Source organism: Abramis brama (assembly GCF_963993115.1).
Source record: "Abramis brama genome assembly, chromosome: 16".
NCBI classification, from domain to species: Eukaryota; Metazoa; Chordata; class Actinopteri; order Cypriniformes; family Leuciscidae; genus Abramis; species Abramis brama.
Genome location: NC_139978.1, coordinates 35,819,532 through 35,839,757, shown reverse-complemented (window position 1 = coordinate 35,839,757; position 20,226 = coordinate 35,819,532).

Below are 20,226 nucleotides of genomic sequence, written 5' to 3'. Positions count from 1 at the left end.
GGCCCGAAAGCAGACGACGGCACAAGACATCCCACTTGTCGAGCTTTCAAGGACGACGTGACAGTGATGACTCCATCTATTCAGGGGACACAGTGGATCTTGAGCGGACTGGAAAAGATGGCAACATGGGCACGCCTGCAGTTTAAATCGGAAAAGTCTTGGAGCCTCAGTATCTTGAAGGGGAAGCTAACAGGAAAACATCTTCAACATCCAGGGTTGTGAGATCCCAACAATCCAAGATCAAAGGATCCGTTGCCTCGGAAAGCAGTATGACAACTCCCTAAAGGACAGCGGCAATCTCACTAAAACAAAGGCCCAGCTGAACACCTGGCTTAAAGGGATAGTTCGCCCAAAAATGATATTTAACCCATGATTTACTCACCCTCAAGCCGTTCGAGATGCATATGTCAATCTTTTTTCAGACGAACACATTTTCAGTTATTTTAGAAAATGTCTTAGATCTTTCAGTGGTTATAATGTGAAACTACGGGGTCCACATCGTTCAAGTCCCAAAATGTGCATGCATCCTTCCCAAAAGTAATCCATCCGGCTCCAGGGGGATAAACGAAGGCCTTCTGAGGGTAATCCGTGCGGTTTTATCGTAAAAATATACATATTTAAAACTTTAGAAACGAAAATAACTGGCTTCCGGTGGCGGTTGACGCGCGTTCAATCTGCTAATTGTATGACACACAAAAAGAGCGTGTTTTTGCTCACACACAAATAGTGGGTAATTTGACAAGCTATAATAAATGATATGTGGGGTATTTTGAACTGAAATTTCACAGACATATTCTGGGGACACCTGAGACTTATTATTACATGTTGGGAAAAGGGGCATAATATGTCCCCTTCAAAGGATCTTTTGGGATGCAGGTCATGATCACACAACTGATGAAGCTGTTTTGGTAAGTGACGAAACACCTTTAAACAACGTGAGTCCAGGTGTAACAACATAAATCTCTTAATTCTTCAAAACATCTTTTGGGTCCACAGAATAAATTATACCGGATTGGAATGACATGAAGGTGGGAAAATAATGACATAATTTTCATATTTGGGCGAACTATCCCTATAAGGCAGCATTACTCTACTCTTTTTTTTTTTTTCTGCAATCAGAAAGTAAACTAGTCAAAAGTTCACAGATGATAAAGACAAGACTCCCTCAGAACTGCAGGGAAAGACTTCAAATGTAAATGATGAATGTTAGTCTGTAGATCCTCTGATATGAGACCCAGATCACAAATCTGATGACCAACTGTTTACAGTCTGATATAAAACACTGCAGGAGGAACATATCTTTAAATGCAGTAAATTCATCCAGCCTCAAGAGGGAGCCATCTCACTTCTAGTACTTGAAAAACTAATTTAGCAAAACATGTTACAGCTACCCAAACCAACTAACTTACTGGAAGGGTTTTAAGAACAAAGTATAAGGCTTGTACACAAATATGACACAAGTTTCACAGCCAAGACTCAAACCTAGTCCCAGACTAAAATGCATGCTTGAGTTGTTTTAACTGAAAGCTAAATTGTCAGTGCCATTGTTTAGTCTCAAGATGCACACCAGTAATGTATTTTTCTAAGGCACATTTATAAAAGCTTCTTAAATGTCCTAACCCTTAATCACTGTTTGGGGTCAGAATGGACTTTTCCTTCATTTTTTTAAAAGTGTTACCTTCATCTCAGGGGCATGGAACTCTGTGACTTTTCCTAAATAATCTATCTAAACATGCACAGAAAAAACTGGGCTTGATTTGGTTGTTCTAAAGGTGTGTACATTTTTTTTTACCATTTAAGGTGTTTGGGTTCAAAATGACCCCACATTGAAAATGAATGGGAAAATTAAAAAAATGACTTTTTTAATTTTGTTTGTCAAAAAAATAAAAGTAAATCCATTATAAATCTGAAAATTTTTACAAATAAACCAGGGTCTGGTCCTAGAGCATAAATAAAAAGTAGAACGAACTTTCTATCTCATACACACACACACACACACACACAAATGTATGTGACTGCAACAGAGAGCATTTTTACAGAAATTGGCAAATAAAATAAACAAAACTGGCATAAATCTAAAAAAAATTACATTTAAATCAAGGTCTGGTCCTAGAGCATAAACCCAAAGTGGAACGAACTTTCTATCTCACACACACACACACACACACACACACACACACACACACACACACGTATGTCACTGCAACAGAGAGCATTTTTATAGAAATTGGCAAATAAAATCAACTAAACTGGCATAAATCTGAAAAATGTCACATATGCAACATGGAACAAGCTAATTATAATTTCTAAAGTTTTTCCACAAACCAGCAGATGTCAGTATTCTATCCCTAACACATAGAGCAATGTCCAAAAACTATTTAGATTTAATTAAGATCATCATTTAAGTGATTTTTTTCTTTAAAAAATCTTTTTTCATGAGCCAATTTATGGCCTAGTTATGTAATTGTGCAGTAAATAGTTAAAAAACTGTATAGAAATGTATAGTTGAGAAGTAAATAAAAAAATGATATATAGTTTTCTATAATATTTATATATAGTCATTCTGACCCCAAACACCTTAAGTGTTATTCTTTTTTAACAGTGATTAAGGGCTAATTGAACAAAGGTCTGATCCTGGCTTAATCTAAACCGTGTCTGTGAAACCAGGCCTCAGATTATTGTGCTGATGTGGTGGGAATGACTCATGGTTGGCTGGTCTTAGCTGGTTTCTGCACTGATTTGAGTATTTCTGGTACTTTATAATGGCTGAGATATTGGTGAACTTGAAATCATGCTGGTAGAAATGTCACTCATCACTGAAGAAACAACACTCATCTCATTCATACATTCAAATCAGGGACTGCAGATGATATTTAGCTCTGTACACTGCAAAAAATGGTATTCTTACTTGGTATTTTTGTCTTGTTTCCAGTCAAAATATCAAAAAATTCTTAAATCAAGATGCATTTTCTATATAAGAAAAATGACAAGATATTTAGTCTTGATTCTTGGGAAAACCCATTTAGCCATTTGCAAGAAACTGCTAAAGACACATCTAAGACACCAACATTTGACTCAATACTAACACTTTCTATATATCTATTATAATTATAGGCTGTGCTGGATTTACTGGGATTGGTCACGACATTTGGATACTGTTGCCCTATGGTCGGTTTCACTGCTTCTATTGCTCTCTTCATTTGTAAGTCACTTTGGATGAAAGCGTCTGCTAATGATTAAATGTAAATTTTCTTGTCAACTAACAATATTAATCTTTTCATGAGGAAATATTTCTCATTTAGCCTACCTTTGTTATCATCTGCTTGACAAATGGTGGCGTAAACACAGATCCTGTCAAAACATGAAAACATGCCTCTGGTTCAGGACTCGTACAGTATTTTTCCATGGAATGTTTGTAAAGCCTAAAGCATAAGAACACTAGCAAGATTAAACTTGTGTTTTGTATGAAGTGCTTGTGTTAAAACAGACTGGATTGTCTGTTTACTGATATTAAACATTGGTTAGTGTGAATGGGCTGGAAAGAGGATATTTTTGTACTGGGATCTCAGGGGAGTTCATAAAGAGATCTGTAACGCAAGTTTGTCATAATGGGACACACCTGTGATGAATGAGTCAAATTTGAACTTTTTAATTTACGAATACGAATCACATAAACTAAACAATCCATTCCCTTGTTCCATTAAGATTTATACAAAATGTTGCATTAGCACTAGTTTTTTTATTTTTTTATTTTTTTTAACTCATTTAAATTCATAATATGAATAATATGTAAGGATTATTCAATTCAATTTGATGGAATTTTACAATTAAAATGATAATAAGGTCAATTGTGATTTCAGTGATGGCAGAATTGGAAGAGGTAAATTAATATAAAGAAAGAAGAGGCTAGCATGATCAAACTGCTGATTACAGGAAGTACTCATAAAATATTATCACATTACTTGAGTTTTGTATGAAGTGCTTGTGTTGAAACAGGAGAGAAGCTGTTTTCTGATGGATCAAATGATGGTTCGTGTGACTGGGCTTGAATGGGGATGTTTTTGTACTGATTTTAGGGGAATTCATTTTTTTTAACTCATTTAAAATTCTTAATTCATAATATGAATAATATGTAATTCAATTTGATGGAATTTTACACAGTTAAAATGATATTAGTCTAAGGTCAAATGTGATTTCAGTGATGGCAGAAATGGAAGAGGTAAATTAATATAAATGAAGACGAGGCCAGCAATGTACTAAATATTAGCACATTACTTGAGTTTTGTATGGAGTGCTTGTGTTGAAACAGGAGAGAAGCTGTTTTCTGATGGATCAAATGATGGTTCGCGTGACTGGGCTTGAATGTTTTTTGTACTGATTTTAGGGGAATTCATAAACAGATCTGCGTTACAGGTTCTCCGTGGGACACACCTGTTTGTCATCATGAGTCATGTAGTGCTTGTAGAACTGAACTGTGTTTTGTCACAGTCTTTATATTTGTTTTGTTGGATAATGGTTTGAATCTTATACTGTGGACAGTGAATAGAACTGATTATGAAAGGCATAATCCCATAATCTTATGGTGGTCTTTGTGCACTGATTTCAGTGTTTCAAGTGCTTTATAATGCTGAGATACTGGTGATGTTGAAGTCAAACTCGTGCTAGTAGAAATCTTCCGCTGGACCCGAGAGAGAACTGATGAACTCTTCAATCAAATGCTCCAGAAGCTCGTCAGTGTCAGCTAGAAAACACAGAAAACACACACAAATCCCACAGAGTAAACCAAATATCACTGATTAGCTTTCTCAGGGGTTTAGTTACGGTCTCTGCCGATCTCCTTCCAGCTTAAAGCTCTTCAAGATGTTTTGTGACGTGTCTGTCGATGGCTCACAGAAGCTTCTGGAAGTTTCCCGTCTATAATGTGCTGCGTCATTGAAGCAGAAACAAGACACACACACCTCGTTCATACATGCTGAGAAACACATTGGGCCAAATGTTCATTAAAGTTAATGAAATACTGTTGTTGAAATGAAACATTGTTACCTCTCCGTGATAGAGAGTGATGGATCTGGGTTTGCTGAATGGGGTCTTTTGTTCCACAGAAGAAAGTTGCAAATTGCTTTGGATAAAAGCATCTTACCTTCTTTTTCTACTTACCATCATATCATCTGTTCTCTGAATGCATTTAACCTACCTTTTTGCCTTTTACAAAGTTTTCCATAAATATTCAGACTTAACAATGGATTAATCACAGAAGAAACTGCAGACTGACTGAACGTATCGTATAGGGTTAGGGTATGGGTTAGTCTCAATACGGGATGCATAAGATCTCAAGATGTCAGCATAAGAGCCATTGTGAGGGAAGGAAATATTTGCAGTGAAATGTAGTTTCTTTTCCCTTTTACTTCAATCTGAACGGCCCAAGAAATGACAAGCAAGAGAACTTTCTGGAAAACAGTCCCATCACATTCATCATAGGCCTCGCTCTTGAAGATGATAGATGAAATAATATGTTGCAAACTGAAGGATCTTCTCTCTTTTGTTGAACTTCAGCGATACTGAAGTTTGTCCAAACGGCTGTAGTTTCTGATGCCAGTTTCCATATAGACATCCAGACGACCGCTGACAACTGGACCGCACCAGAGAACTGCCACGTACAGTCATTTGAGTAGCCTACATAAAAACAGTAAACACTAAATAAGTGTAAACAAATATTTTATTTCTTAGTAATTTTTCTTTTCATTCATTGATTATTAATTTTCCTCTTTCATCAGGATCCTCGACTGCCAGGATCTCACAGCATTATGTTGTCATCAACTTGTTGAGCTGCTTCGGTCAAGCGCTGATATTCGCTGATCTCCTGAATCAAAGATGTTACACCGGATCCAATCTGGTACACAGCTGAAGTCAGGTGTCTCAATCTAAACCCAGTTGAGAACATTTCAGCCAAGTCTAGTATACCTGAAGCAATCACGAACACTTTCAACAAAAGTTGTCCGTACAGCCATAGCTTTGGAGAAGACAAGGCTGGCCGGGTTAGTGTGGTGGTTGTAGTGCCTAGTAAAGGCATAGTGAGCTCAGTGTTATCACCGGACAGCCGCGGGGAGATCGCTGGATCAGATTGCGTGCAGTGCGCCGAGTGTCGGAGTGAGTCAAGTCCTCAGCTGAGCTGGTCGCGCTGAATCTGTTTCTTCTGCTACCGACGGTTTCGTCCACGGTGAAAAGGCTTTTCCTCTGAGAGAGTCGGCGAAGAGATGGAGATCGTTGCTGAAGTCGAACGATCTGATTTCCAATGGCAGAACGCCTGCTTAAATAGAGAGCTGGCCCTGCCCACTTCGGCGGGCTTTCATAGCGTTGCGCTGCGCATAAAATAGCTTTCCGAGTGTGTCCGACAGCGCGAGAGAGACCGAGTGCCAGTTTCCATATAGACATACAGACGACCGCTGTCAACTGGACCGCACCAGAGAACTGTCACATTCAGTCATTTGAATACATAAAACACCACACACTAAATAAGTGTAATTTCTGTTTATTTTATTTTTCTTAATAATTTTTCTTTTCATTCTTTATTGATTATTAATTTTCCTTTTTCATCAGGATCCTCGACTGCCAGGATCTCACACAGCATTATGTTGTCATCAACTTGTTGAGCTGCTTCGGTCAAGCGCTGATATTCGCTGATGATCTCCCGAATCAAAGATGTTACATCGGATCCAATCTGGTACACAGCTGAAGTCAGGTGTCTCAATCTAAACCCAGTTGAGAACATTTCAGCCAAGTCTAGTATACCTGAAGCAATCATGAACACTTTCAACAAAAGTTGTCCGTACAGCCATAGCTTTGGAGAAGACAAGGCTGGCCGGGTTAGTGTGGTGGTTGTAGTGCCTAGTAAAGGCATAGTGAGCTCAGTGTTTTCACCGGACAGCCGCGGGGAGATCGCTGGATCAGATTGCGTGCAGTGCGCCGAGTGTTCTCAGCTGAGCTGGTCGCGCTGAATCTGCTTCTTCCGCTGCGATGGTTATGACACACAGACACACTCGGTCTCTCTCTCGTACACTCTGTCTCTCTCGGGCTCTCGGACACACTCGGGCTCTCGGTCACACTCGCGCTCTCGGACACACTCGGTCTCTCTCGCGCGCAGACACACTCGGTCTCTCTCGCGCACTGTCGCTCGCTCGCGCAGACACACTCGGTCTCTCTCGCGCACTGTCGCTCGCTCGTGCAGACACACTCGGTCTCTCTCGCGCACTGTCGCTCGCTCGTGCAGACACACTCGGTCTCTCTCGCGCACTGTCGCTCGCTCGCGCAGGTCGTTTCGCTTTTGTTCAGTCTGGCGCCTCATAGGTTTCGTCCACGGTGAAAAGGCTTCTCGTTGAGGTCTCGGAGAGTCTTGGCGAAGAGATGGAGATCGTTGCTGAGAGCGAACGATCTGATTTACAATGGCAGAATGACCTGCTTATAAAGAGAGCTGGCCCTGCCCACTTGGGCGGGCTTTCAGCTTTGCACTGGTTAGACTTTGTTCCTCGCTGCGGGACGTCCGCTCGCATCAGGCGCCGGTGTTACGGATCAACTGGGGATCATGTTAACTGGGGACGCGCGCGTGCACGCAGATAGTTTTACCTGGATTTCCAGCAGATGTTGAACGGTGACAGATTCGTCACAGCGAATCTTTCACTGAGCAGATTTAAAAGCTTTCAACGTTATTGGTAAATGTTTGTATCATATTAGGACACTGTTGTTTACTCTGTCGCTGCTCCGCTGAATGTTTCAGACGCATTTAAGGGAAGTTTTAATGTGTTTTAATTTCACGACACAGACCACGCCCACATTATTTTGTTACATTCGTTTCAATGAAATTGAATATCTGATGACAACTGTAAGTAGATTAAATAAATTATGCTATAGACATTGTGTCTTTGCAGTGCATGTATATTCGCAGATTATTGTTATTAGCCTATGCCAATTTGTGGCTTAATTTAAATTGAGCAGCAGTACTGCTAAAAGGGATGTCAAGCATTTATTTATTATTTATTTTAATGTTACTGAGGAATGAGTTAAAACATAAAGCATACAGTAGGCTAGACTCCATAAATGTTCCTAAAGAGTGTTGAAAATTGAGAAGCCATAGTTTATGGATCCAGTGAATTACCCACAGCATTTTTTCAGGGGAATGTTCAACAAACATATTCATTAGCTGTATGAAAGTAACAATAAAAAAAGGAAGAAAAAAAAGAGGAAAAAATAATAGGCAAATGTGCATGCATGCAGGACAGCTGTATTTGCCAACAGTGGAAGATCTGACCACACAGTCCCACCTTCCACATTCTGAACATTCAATCTAAAGAAGGGAGAACAAACTATAGACTAAGTTACATGTTAATGAAGAACAGTTACTTGTTTTGCAATGCATATGTATACATTTTTCTTACCCATTGGCCAGTTTGGCCTTCATACCTATGCTGCTCTCCATCTAATGTAATCATGTTATATTAGTAAATAAATGTCACAGTTGTATTATCTTTTTAAGAACAATTTAACACACCATCACCCTTCATTGTGAAATTATTTTATGTAATCACGCTCCTTTCTTGAGCAGCGATCGGGATATTGGTTATCCTGCAAAGTTTTTGATTTGTCTAACTTTAATTGCATCCATTTGCTGTGGCAGTATATGGCCTAACAACAATGACACTTCATTTATAGACCTTTTAATCTGTTCCTAATGGTTAGCAGACAACAATAATGAAAGCACATGATGTGATGGATAACAAGTAAAGAGAATATGTTAATGAGATTCATGGTACCAGTCAAATGAAGAGAACTGGCATAATTTAAATTTATATTACATAAAAAGATTGTGTCATATTTCTTTTGTTAAAGAGGTCAGCAAAAAAGTAAACAATAAAGCATTTCCTATTGTTTTAGAGAGGGTCATGCTATGCATGTGAGGTGACAAATGATTAAGAGGTTAGTGACAGTAGGCCTATGAGAATATTAGCCATAGAGAATATCAGTATATATTTGTAATAATTCATTATATCATATATTTTGCTTATTTCAGTAATACAATTTGTGGTTGCCTTTCAGTGTTTTTCACAGGACTTTAATCACTAAAGACAAAGTGTTTTCTACATGTCCAATACAAGACATTAGATACACAACATTCAAGTTCATGCTCCTACTGAGCATAATGTACATTTACACATTTGGCAGACACTCCTATCCAAAGCGACTTACATTGCGTTTCAAAGTACACCTTTACATTTATCAGGTCTTAGTTTCCCTTGGAATCGAACTCATGAACTTGGTGTTGTAAGTACTAACGCTCTACTGTTTGAGCTACAGGAAAGCTCGACACTATGTACAATTCAATATTACTATATATTTGCTATATAGAATTGTTCTGAAAGAAGAAGAGTCAAAATTCGTTTTTTTTTTTTTTTTTTTTTTATAAATCTGTTGAAAATGTTACAAGTTCATGAGATAATTAACTTCATGACCCTACGTGTATAAGCATAGATGCTTTATGTCCAGGGAAAAGGATACAGAGGCGTCAGAGCTGGTTGTACAGAAAAGAGATCTTAATATAATCAGCAGAGTAAAATAAGCTGATAAGTGTTTTTATATAAAAAATAGTAGATCCATTATAAAATTAGGCTCTATGCAGATCAATAGACCCTTTTACAGTTGGTAAACATGGTGACGTATTTCTGTGGGCGGGGCTTAGCTGGAGGCAGAAAGATCCCTCTGGCCGCTTCACTAACGCTAGTTTGCAAGTTTTGTTAGCTTGTTTTTTTAACAATGACTGGAGAAAATCCGATTTTGTCTTAATGTGCAAGGTCACTCACTGTCCAGGACCGCGATTGTTATTTGCAAAAGTTAATTTTAACGGACGGAACCAGATGACCGTACACGCTCAGTCAATGGACGATCTGACAGGATTAACGTTAACGCTACCTCCGGTTGAGTGGCCTGACTTCTACACCTACCTGATAGAGAAACCGAGGGTAAAGAGAAACTGAGGGCATATACATATATTTAGATGCCTATAACTATGTGCTGAATGGTCATGTAAAGACTCGTGTGGTACGATCCGCAGTTCTGCCTAGCCAGCGCCAAGAAGACGACAATGTAAAGAGTGACACTACGGTGCAATTTTAATGATATGAATATTTTCTAGAAATAAAAATTCCAGATACAGCATACTCATTTTTCATCGATTCTTGCACCCAACAACACAACAAGATGACATTTAATAATAAAAATAATAATTTAAGCTCCTTATTATGTAGTCGAATCTGTGCTGGTTTGTATTGGCCGCCTCCAGTTTTCCGTTTGTTTTGCCTCCAGCTAGCGCCGTGACGTAACTGTGACGTCGGCGCAAAAGGGGTCTATAAATGCAACTTGAAAAAAATGTAAATGACTTTGCAATTTATGTTTCTTTTAGGTAGCCTAGCTATAATTTAATCTACATCTGTTGTTATTTGTGATTAGAACTCATGACAACACACTACAGAAAATATGATACACTGATGTTGAGAAGAAGATTCTTACACGTCTTCTGAAGTGCACTGACAAGTCTGTTCATCCAATGAAACCGAAATGCCCCATGTTAACATAGGCGTGGTTTCTGAGCTTGACACTTAAAGGCAGGGTAGGTAGGACTATATAAAAATAAAAGATCCACATTTGTTAAAACTTTCTATATATATCAATACATAATTAAAATGTAAGTACTCTGAAAAAAAGAGTATAAAAATCAAGTGACTCTAGACCGTTTAATCTGTATTAAACACAGCTCATTATTTCGATTCGGGACGAATCAAAGGATTGGCTTAGGCGACTGTCACTCTCTCTCGCAACCATGGCAACCACCCTTTTGCCACGGGATCTGCCCACTTGCGCGCGCACGTTTGATTTGAGGAATTCGAGAGGCACGGAACCTAGGAATAGCAAAACAATGGCAGAGAAAGAGCAATCAAAATTCACATTACCGGCATGCAGTTAGTGAAGGCAAACAAGGCAAAAAAAGAAGACAGTACAAGAAAAGGTAATGAACAAAAAGTCTTTGGATAAACAAAGAAATAAAACGCGTGTCAATATCGGCGTAGCTTTCCAGCGACCACCCCGTCCTCAGCCTCTACTTCCTCGGACCCTAGTTGCACGCCACGGCCTCTTGCACGACCTCCTCTGCTTCGCCCTAAAATTATTTTTATTTTACAAAAGGACATTTTACAAACCTACATTTTGCGCATGTGCTCCTGCACGCACTTTTCCAGTCACAACACAGCAATCAAAGGAGGACGCGCTGAAAACTGTAATGCTGTTCTCTTCCTTCATACTCGTACTGAGAATGTTTGCGTTGCAGAGGAATTTGTGACTGTTTCAGCTGTTCAACCACATCAAAGTTTCGTAATTAGTAAGTCCGTGCTTTTTCTCTTTTTGTTCTTATGTGCTGAAGGGCTGCTGTGCCTTGGTGAAACGGTGTTTGTACGTGAAGAGCTCTTTTCCAAAACGCCATAAACCTAAAAAGCTGCCTCAAAGAACCAGCAAAAGTAATGATTATGAATGTGTAAAATATTGCAATAAGACATTTTAATTGTTTATTAATTTCTGTGTCGGCTGCAAAGATGAAGTTGACGATATTTGACTCGCGATCTTCGCAGTAGGCTAGTGAACGCATGCACCGGAGAAATGCACATTTAGGCTACATAGTTTTATTTTGTTTTGGATGGTTTTGTTTAGAACCAGATTTCTGTAAATATATTCCACATTTTTTAGGCCTGTGAGGCGAGGCTACGGTTCGGTTCACGATGATATAATCTCCAGTTCAAGCACCTTATGTTGTGATTGATATCCTATATTTACTTTATGTATTTAATCCAGGAATGAAAATATTAATGAATTAATGAAAAAAAAAAATATTAAAATTAAGATACAATTAATACAAAACGAAATTCGTTTTAAAGAAAGGCTTTGTGCTTTCTGTTTTGAGGTCTCTGTTAAAGTTTGAAAGTCTTAGTGCAGCTTTCAGAGCGCTCGCGTCCATAATGGAGAAATGTCAAGTAATATTGTTTTTTCCTCATAAATGCAAACACGAAAAATAAAAGACAAAAACTTTTTTAAAAAGACAAACCATAAATTTAGAAAAAAAAAAGAAAAAAAAAAGGATTTATAGCGTTTTGGGGGAAAAATTAATGGATTTATACCGTTTTGAAAATGTTGATTGATCATCAACAATATTGTTGTTTGATTTAATAATCACTGTTGCAAGAAGTGCCTAGTTAAGTTTTTTTTTTTTTTTTTTTTTTTGTAAGTGGAAAAAGTAGGGGCTGCCACAGATTCTGTTTAGTTAGCTCCTTTATTGTTTTTTTCTATAGCCTAGAATAATACAGGTCAAATGCAGCAAGTCAAAAGACCAACTGGACCTTCTTTGCCAGTTTGCTCACATTTCTTTGAAGGATGGCAAAAATATCGCCTGAATATCGATATCTAGATATTGGAAAAAAATATCGAGATATTCATTTTTGTCAATATCTCCCACCCCTACATGCAGAACACCATATATGTTATGAATCTTACACGAAATTCATCTTCATCACAATATAACTGATGGTAATGTAAAAAAGTGTATCAATGCAACCTGTTTTTAGCTTATATAACTAGCTCGTTAGCGAATCAAAAAATATATATTTTAAATTTACCAATATCAATATGCTAGCTTGATAGTGAGTACTAAAATACATCTTATTTGTTTATTTTCATAAGCAATTAGCGTTAGATTTTTTTATTACATGTGATTCTGACATGATGTCACTACATGCACTGTGCTCCTTCCTCTCTGCTTGTCTCAGGTAAATAATGCGTCTTCAGCTCAGCGGTTGGAGTCGCGCGTTCATGTGTTTTGGGGGCGTGGCTTTGGAAGGAGCCCAGAAGGGAGGGGGTGGAGTGAATGGAAATAATGAACTGTCTTTAAAACAGTCCTGAGAGGTCTACAGACACTCGATTTTTATACTTTCTTTTTCAGAGTACTTACATTTTAATTATGTATTGATATGTACATAAAGTTTAAACAAATTTGAAAAAGAAGTTTTTTAGACCATTCCTACCTACCCTGCCTTTAAGTATGTTAAACTTATTTGAAATTGCGCCAAATACGCAGGAATACACACTTCAAAAACAAATCGCTTTATTATGCATACCAGTGTGTATACAAGTTACAAGTGGTGAAACATACGTTTTTAATCATGGATCCGTGAAAAATGGCTGCGACGAATCTGTAGCCGTCTAACATCTGCTGGAAATCCAGGTAAAACTATCTGCGTGCACGCGCGTTTCCCCAGTTAACATGATCCCCAGTTGATCCGTAACACCGGATTGGACTAAAAATGGCGTTATTTTCCTGTCAAATGTCGAGAGCGCATTATTGTAGCGCGAAAGTACATTAATATAATGCGCGAGCGCGAATCTCTCTACTCGCGCGCGGAATATAATGTGCCGAGCGCGAATCTCTCTGCCCGCGCGCTCTCTCTCGAACGCCGTGAGCGAGCGACAGTGCGCGATTGTGACCGAGTGTGTCGAGAACGCAAGTGTGAGAGACCGAGTGTGAGAGACCGAGTGTGTCCGAGAGCGCGAGTGTGTCCGAGAGCCCGAGAGAGACCGAGCGTGTCCGAGAGCGCGAGTGTGACCAAGAGCCCGAGTGTGTCCGAGAGCCCGAGAGAGACCGAGTGTGTCCGTGAGCGCGCGAGAGACCGAGTATGTCCGACAGCGCGAGAGAAACCGAGTGTGTCCGTGAGCGCAAGAGAGACCGAGTGTGTCAGAGAGGGAGAGAGACCGAGTGTGTCCGACAGTGTGTTAGAGAGGGAGAGAGAGACCGAGTGTGTCCGACAGTGTGTCCGAGAGCGCGCTCATCTCCAGTATCACCTCACTGCAGTACACGAGATCCGAGGGGCGGAGTTGGATCCAGATCCAGGGGGCGGAGCTGGATCTCCTCCCACTGCATTTTGATTCCCAACACGTCATACTTTTACTCGTGTTGTAGCTCTATCGTTTCCGCATTGAGTCTAACTAGAGTTAGTTATTATTTTGACGGAAAAAACAAACTTGCTGAAAACTATTTTTATTTAATAACGTTTTAAATAGTTACAGACACTGTAGTTTGTACATTGTGTTAATGTGCACCTTTAATTACGTATAGTGGTGGGCAATAGCCAAGTATTTTATTAAAAATGTTTCATTTGGAGAAACGTTTGATTTTACTCCAAAACATTATATATATACATACATACACACATACATTTCTTACGTTTCACCTTCCCTGAAAAGCCTGTGGTTCCTTGTTACATGCAAGAATAAATATCTCTTTAAAAAAAAGTGTATTCTTTGATTGGCTGATCCTTTACCCCTCTCAGTAGTCCACATGCACTTTGACTTAAAATACTGAAGTATATTAATAAGTAGGCAGTAGGCACTTCTACTCTACTTGTATTTGAGTAATACTAACAATATTAATCTTTTCATGAGGAAATATTTCTCATTTAGCCTACCTTTGTTATCATCTGCTTGACAAATGGTGGCGTTAACACAGATCCTGTCAAAACATGAAACATGCCTCTGGTTCAGGACTCATACAGTACTTTTCCATGGAATGTTTGTAAAGCCTAAAGCATAAGAACACTAGCAAGATTAAACTTGTGTTTCGTATGAAGTGATTGTGTTAAAACAGACTGGATTGTCTGTTTACTGATATTAAACATTGGGTAGTGTAACTGGGCTGGAAAGTGGATATTTTTGTACTGGGATCTCAGGGGAGTTCATAAAGAGATCTGTAACGCAAGTTTGTCATAATGGGACACACCTGTGATGAATGAGTCAAATTTGAACTTTTTAATTTACGAATACGAATCACATCAACTAAACAGTCCATTCCCTTGTTCCATTAAGATTTATACAAAATGTTGTATTAGCTCGAGTTTTTTTTAACTCATTTAAATTCATAATATGAATAATATGTAAGGACAAGATTCAATTCAATTTGATGGAATTTTACAGTTAAAATGATAATAGTCTAAGGTCAATTGTGATTTCAGTGATGGCAGAAATGGAAGAGGTAAATTTAAAGAAAGTCGAGGCTAGCATGATCAAACTGCTGATTACAGGAAGTACTCATAAAATATTATCACATTACTTGAGTTTTGTATGAAGTGCTTGTGTTGAAACAGGAGAGAAGCTGTTTTCTGATGGATCAAATGATGGTTCGCGTGACTGGGCTTGAATGGGGATGTTTTTGTACTGATTTTAGGGGAATTCATTTTTTTAACTCATTTAAAATTCTTAATTCATAATATGAATAATATGTAATTCAATTTGATGGAATTTTACACAGTTAAAATGATATTAGTCTAAGGTCAAATGTGATTTCAGTGATGGCAGAAATGGAAGAGGTAAATTAATATAAAGGAAGACGAGGCCAGCAATGTACTAAATATTAGCACATTACTTGAGTTTTGTATGGAGTGCTTGTGTTGAAACAGGAGAGAAGCTGTTTTCTGATGGATCAAATGATGGTTCGCGTGACTGGGCTTGAATGTTTTTTGTACTGATTTTAGGGGAATTCATAAACAGATCTGCGTTACAGGTTCTCCGTGGGACACACCTGTTTGTCATCATGAGTCATGTAGTGCTTGTAGAACTGAACTGTGTTTTGTCACAGTCTTTATATTTGTTTTGTTGGATAATGGTTTGAATCTTATACTGTGGACAGTGAATAGAACTGATTATGAAAGGCATAATCCCATAATCTTATGGTGGTCTTTGTGCATTGATTTCAGTGTTTCAGGAACTTTATAATGCTGAGATACTGGTGATGTTGAAGTCAAACTCGTGCTAGTAGAAATCTTTTGCTGGACCCGAGAGAGAACTGATGAACTCTTCAATCAAATGCTCCAGAAGCTCGTCAGTGTCAGCTAGAAAACACAGAAAACACACACAAATCCCACAGAGTAAAGCAAATATCACTGATTAGCTTTCTCAGGGGTTTAGTTACGGTCTCTGCCGATCTTCTTCCAGCTTAAAGCTCTTCAAGATGTTTTGTGACGTGTCTGTCGATGGCTCACAGAAGCTTCTGGAAGTTTCCCGTCTATAATGTGCTGCGTCACTGAAGCAGAAACAAGACACACACACCTCGTTCATAAATGCTGAGAAACACATTATGGGCCAAATGTTCATTAAAGTTAATGAAATACTGTTGTTGAAATGAAACATTGTTACTTCTCCGTGATAGAGAGTGATGGATCTGGGTTTGCTGAATGGGGTCTTTTGTTCCACAGAAGAAAGTTGCAAATTGCTTTGGATAAAAGCATCTTACCTTCTTATTCTACTTACCATCATATCATCTGTTCTCTGAATGCATTTAACCTACCTTTTTGCCTTTTACAAAGTTTTCCATAAATATTCAGACTTAACAATGGATTAATCACAGAAGAAACTGCAGACTGACTGAACGTATCGTATAGGGTTAGGGTATGGGTTAGTCTCAATACGGGATGCATAAGATCTCAAGATGTCAGCATAAGAGCCATTGTGAGGGAAGGAAATATTTGCAGTGAAATGTAGTTTCTTTTCCCTTTTACTTCAATCTGAACGGCCCAAGAAATGACAAGCAAGAGAACTTTCTGGAAAACAGTCCCATCACATTCATCATAGGCCTCGCTCTTGAAGATGATAGATGAAATAATATGTTGCAAACTGAAGGATCTTCTCTCTTCTGTTGAACTTCAGCGATACTGAAGTTTGTCCAAACGGCTGTAGTTTCTGATGCCAGTTTCCATATAGACATCCAGACGACCGCTGACAACTGGACCGCACCAGAGAACTGCCACGTACAGTCATTTGAGTAGCCTACATAAAAACAGTAAACACTAAATAAGTGTAAAAAAATATTTTATTTCTTAGTAATTTTTCTTTTCATTCATTGATTATTAATTTTCCTCTTTCATCAGGATCCTCGACTGCCAGGATCTCACAGCATTATGTTGTCATCAACTTGTTGATCTGCTTCGGTCAAGCGCTGATATTCGCTGATGATCTCCTGAATCAAAGATGTTACACCGGATCCAATCTGGTACACAGCTGAAGTCAGGTGTCTCAATCTAAACCCAGTTGAGAACATTTCAGCCAAGTCTAGTATACCTGAAGCAATCACGAACACTTTCAACAAAAGTTGTCCGTACAGCCATAGCTTTGGAGAAGACAAGGCTGGCCGGGTTAGTGTGGTGGTTGTAGTGCCTAGTAAAGGCATAGTGAGCTCAGTGTTTTCACCGGACAGCCGCGGGGAGATCGCTGGATCAGATTGCGTGCAGTGCGCCGAGTGTCGGAGTGAGTCAAGTCCTCAGCTGAGCTGGTCGCGCTGAATCTGTTTCTTCTGCTACCGACGGTTTCGTCCACGGTGAAAAGGCTTTTCCTCTGAGAGAGTCGGCGAAGAGATGGAGATCGTTGCTGAAGTCGAACGATCTGATTTCCAATGGCAGAACGCCTGCTTAAATAGAGAGCTGGCCCTGCCCACTTCGGCGGGCTTTCATAGCGTTGCGCTGCGCATAAAATAGCTTTCCGAGTGTGTCCGACAGCGCGAGAGAGACCGAGTGCCAGTTTCCATATAGACATACAGACGACCGCTGTCAACTGGACCGCACCAGAGAACTGTCACATTCAGTCATTTGAATACATAAAACACCACACACTAAATAAGTGTAATTTCTGTTTATTTTATTTTTCTTAATAATTTTTCTTTTCATTCTTTATTGATTATTAATTTTCCTTTTTCATCAGGATCCTCGACTGCCAGGATCTCACACAGCATTATGTTGTCATCAACTTGTTGAGCTGCTTCGGTCAAGCGCTGATATTCGCTGATGATCTCCCGAATCAAAGATGTTACATCGGATCCAATCTGGTACACAGCTGAAGTCAGGTGTCTCAATCTAAGCCCAGTTGAGAACATTTCAGCCAAGTCTAGTATACCTGAAGCAATCATGAACACTTTCAACAAAAGTTGTCCGTACAGCCATAGCTTTGGAGAAGACAAGGCTGGCCGGGTTAGTGTGGTGGTTGTAGTGCCTAGTAAAGGCATAGTGAGCTCAGTGTTATCACCGGACAGCCGCGGGGAGATCGCTGGATCAGCTTGCGTGCAGTGCGCCGAGTGTTCTCAGCTGAGCTGGTCGCGCTGAATCTGCTTCTTCCGCTGCGATGGTTATGACACACAGACACACTCGGTCTCTCTCTCGTACACTCTGTCTCTCTCGGGCTCTCGGACACACTCGGGCTCTCGGTCACACTGGCGCTCTCGGACACACTCGGTCTCTCTCGCGCGCAGACACACTCGGTCTCTCTCTCGTACACTCTGTCTCTCTCGGGCTCTCGGACACACTCGGGCTCTCGGTCACACTCGCGCTCTCGGACACACTCGGTCTCTCTCGCGCGCAGACACACTCGGTCTCTCTCGCGCACTGTCGCTCGCTCGTGCAGACACACTCGGTCTCTCTCGCGCACTGTCGCTCGCTCGCGCAGGTCGTTTCGCTTTTGTTCAGTCTGGCGCCTCATAGGTTTCGTCCACGGTGAAAAGGCTTCTCGTTGAGGTCTCGGAGAGTCTTGGCGAAGAGATGGAGATCGTTGCTGAGAGCGAACGATCTGATTTACAATGGCAGAATGACCTGCTTATAAAGAGAGCTGGCCCTGCCCACTTGGGCGGGCTTTCAGCTTTGCACTGGTTAGACTTTGTTCCTCGCTGCGGCCCAGCAAACACATTTACGTTGTGGCAACGTCTCTGGCACGTTGTATTTCTGCTATGGCAACGTCGCTGTCTACGTGCTCGCAACATTGTAACAACGTAGAATTGTAAGACGTGACAGGGCTGTAGCAACGTTGCTGCGCGACATTCAGCAACTGAGAGACGACATTCTGACAATATTTTTATATGGTGTATTTTGTTAGATAATTATACTTTTTATCGTTTATTGTTTATCTATATTATTATTTAATGGGGCTATCAACACCTGCAAGTGTAGCCTACACTTTGAAGAGTAAAAATGACAGAAGGTTTCGTTAATTCAACTTTATTAAAACTGCATATAATCAAATTGCACTTCCAAAAGTCATACATTTGTGAAAAAAAAATAAAAAAAAATAAAGGAATATACAAATTTATTTTAAGTATAATAAATAAAACATAAAAAGAAAAGGCAGATCAGAACATTTAAAGAACAAAACCGGGTCTGTATGGCGGACAGTAGCCGAAAGCAGGTGTCACCGGGGAAACATCCACAAATTCAGAGGAGCAAAGAAACGAATGAGACTAAATAGCGGAAAAATCAAACGAAAAACTAAACAGTGCGAGCGATGCTACATTAATCACATTATAATTAAAGTTGTAGGTTGTGTTTGATAGCTGAGGTAGGCTAAACGCAATACTCACGTATCCTTGCTCGATGATGAATGAGAACACAATGAGCCCAACAACAGGTGGTTGGAATTTAAAAGGCTGATTTTCGCGCTTCAGGGCAGTGACGAGTACATTATGTAGTCCAGTGGTTGTCAAGACAGCGTTGGTACAACCTTAAGCAATGGCCCTGAACGGTGGTTTAATACCAACATTGTGACAACGCTGTAACAACCTTCACCACACAACGTAGTTATAGCAACCTTTTGGCCATGTTGTTAAAACGTTGTTAGAAGGTTGGCTACGTTGTGCCAACGTTCTGTGTTTGCTGGGGGGACGTCCGCTCGCATCAGGCGCCGGATTGGACTAAAAATGGCGTTATTTTCCTGTCAAATGTCGAGAGCGCATTATTGTAGCGCGAAAGTACATTAATATAATGCGCGAGCGCGAATCTCTCTACTCGCGCGCGGAATATAATGTGCCGAGCGCGAATCTCTCTGCTTACAAAAAATTGGTTCTCTGCTGAAGTTTAGGAGTTTTTTTCCTACAGAAGAAAAAGAAGAAGAAAGACAAGATGAAATGGATACATTTCTTATGTTTATTATCTTTAATAGTGGTAAAGAGTAGTGTTGTGCGTCGATACTTTGAAGAACTGCACATATGTATAGAGGCTACGGAAAGAGCTGTACAAAGCAGAAACTTCAATGATTTTCAATATCGTAGTCGTTTTGAGGAGCACGCCAACCTTCTGGTAATTATATCGGACAGTTTACATGTTCAGGTAATGTATTTTA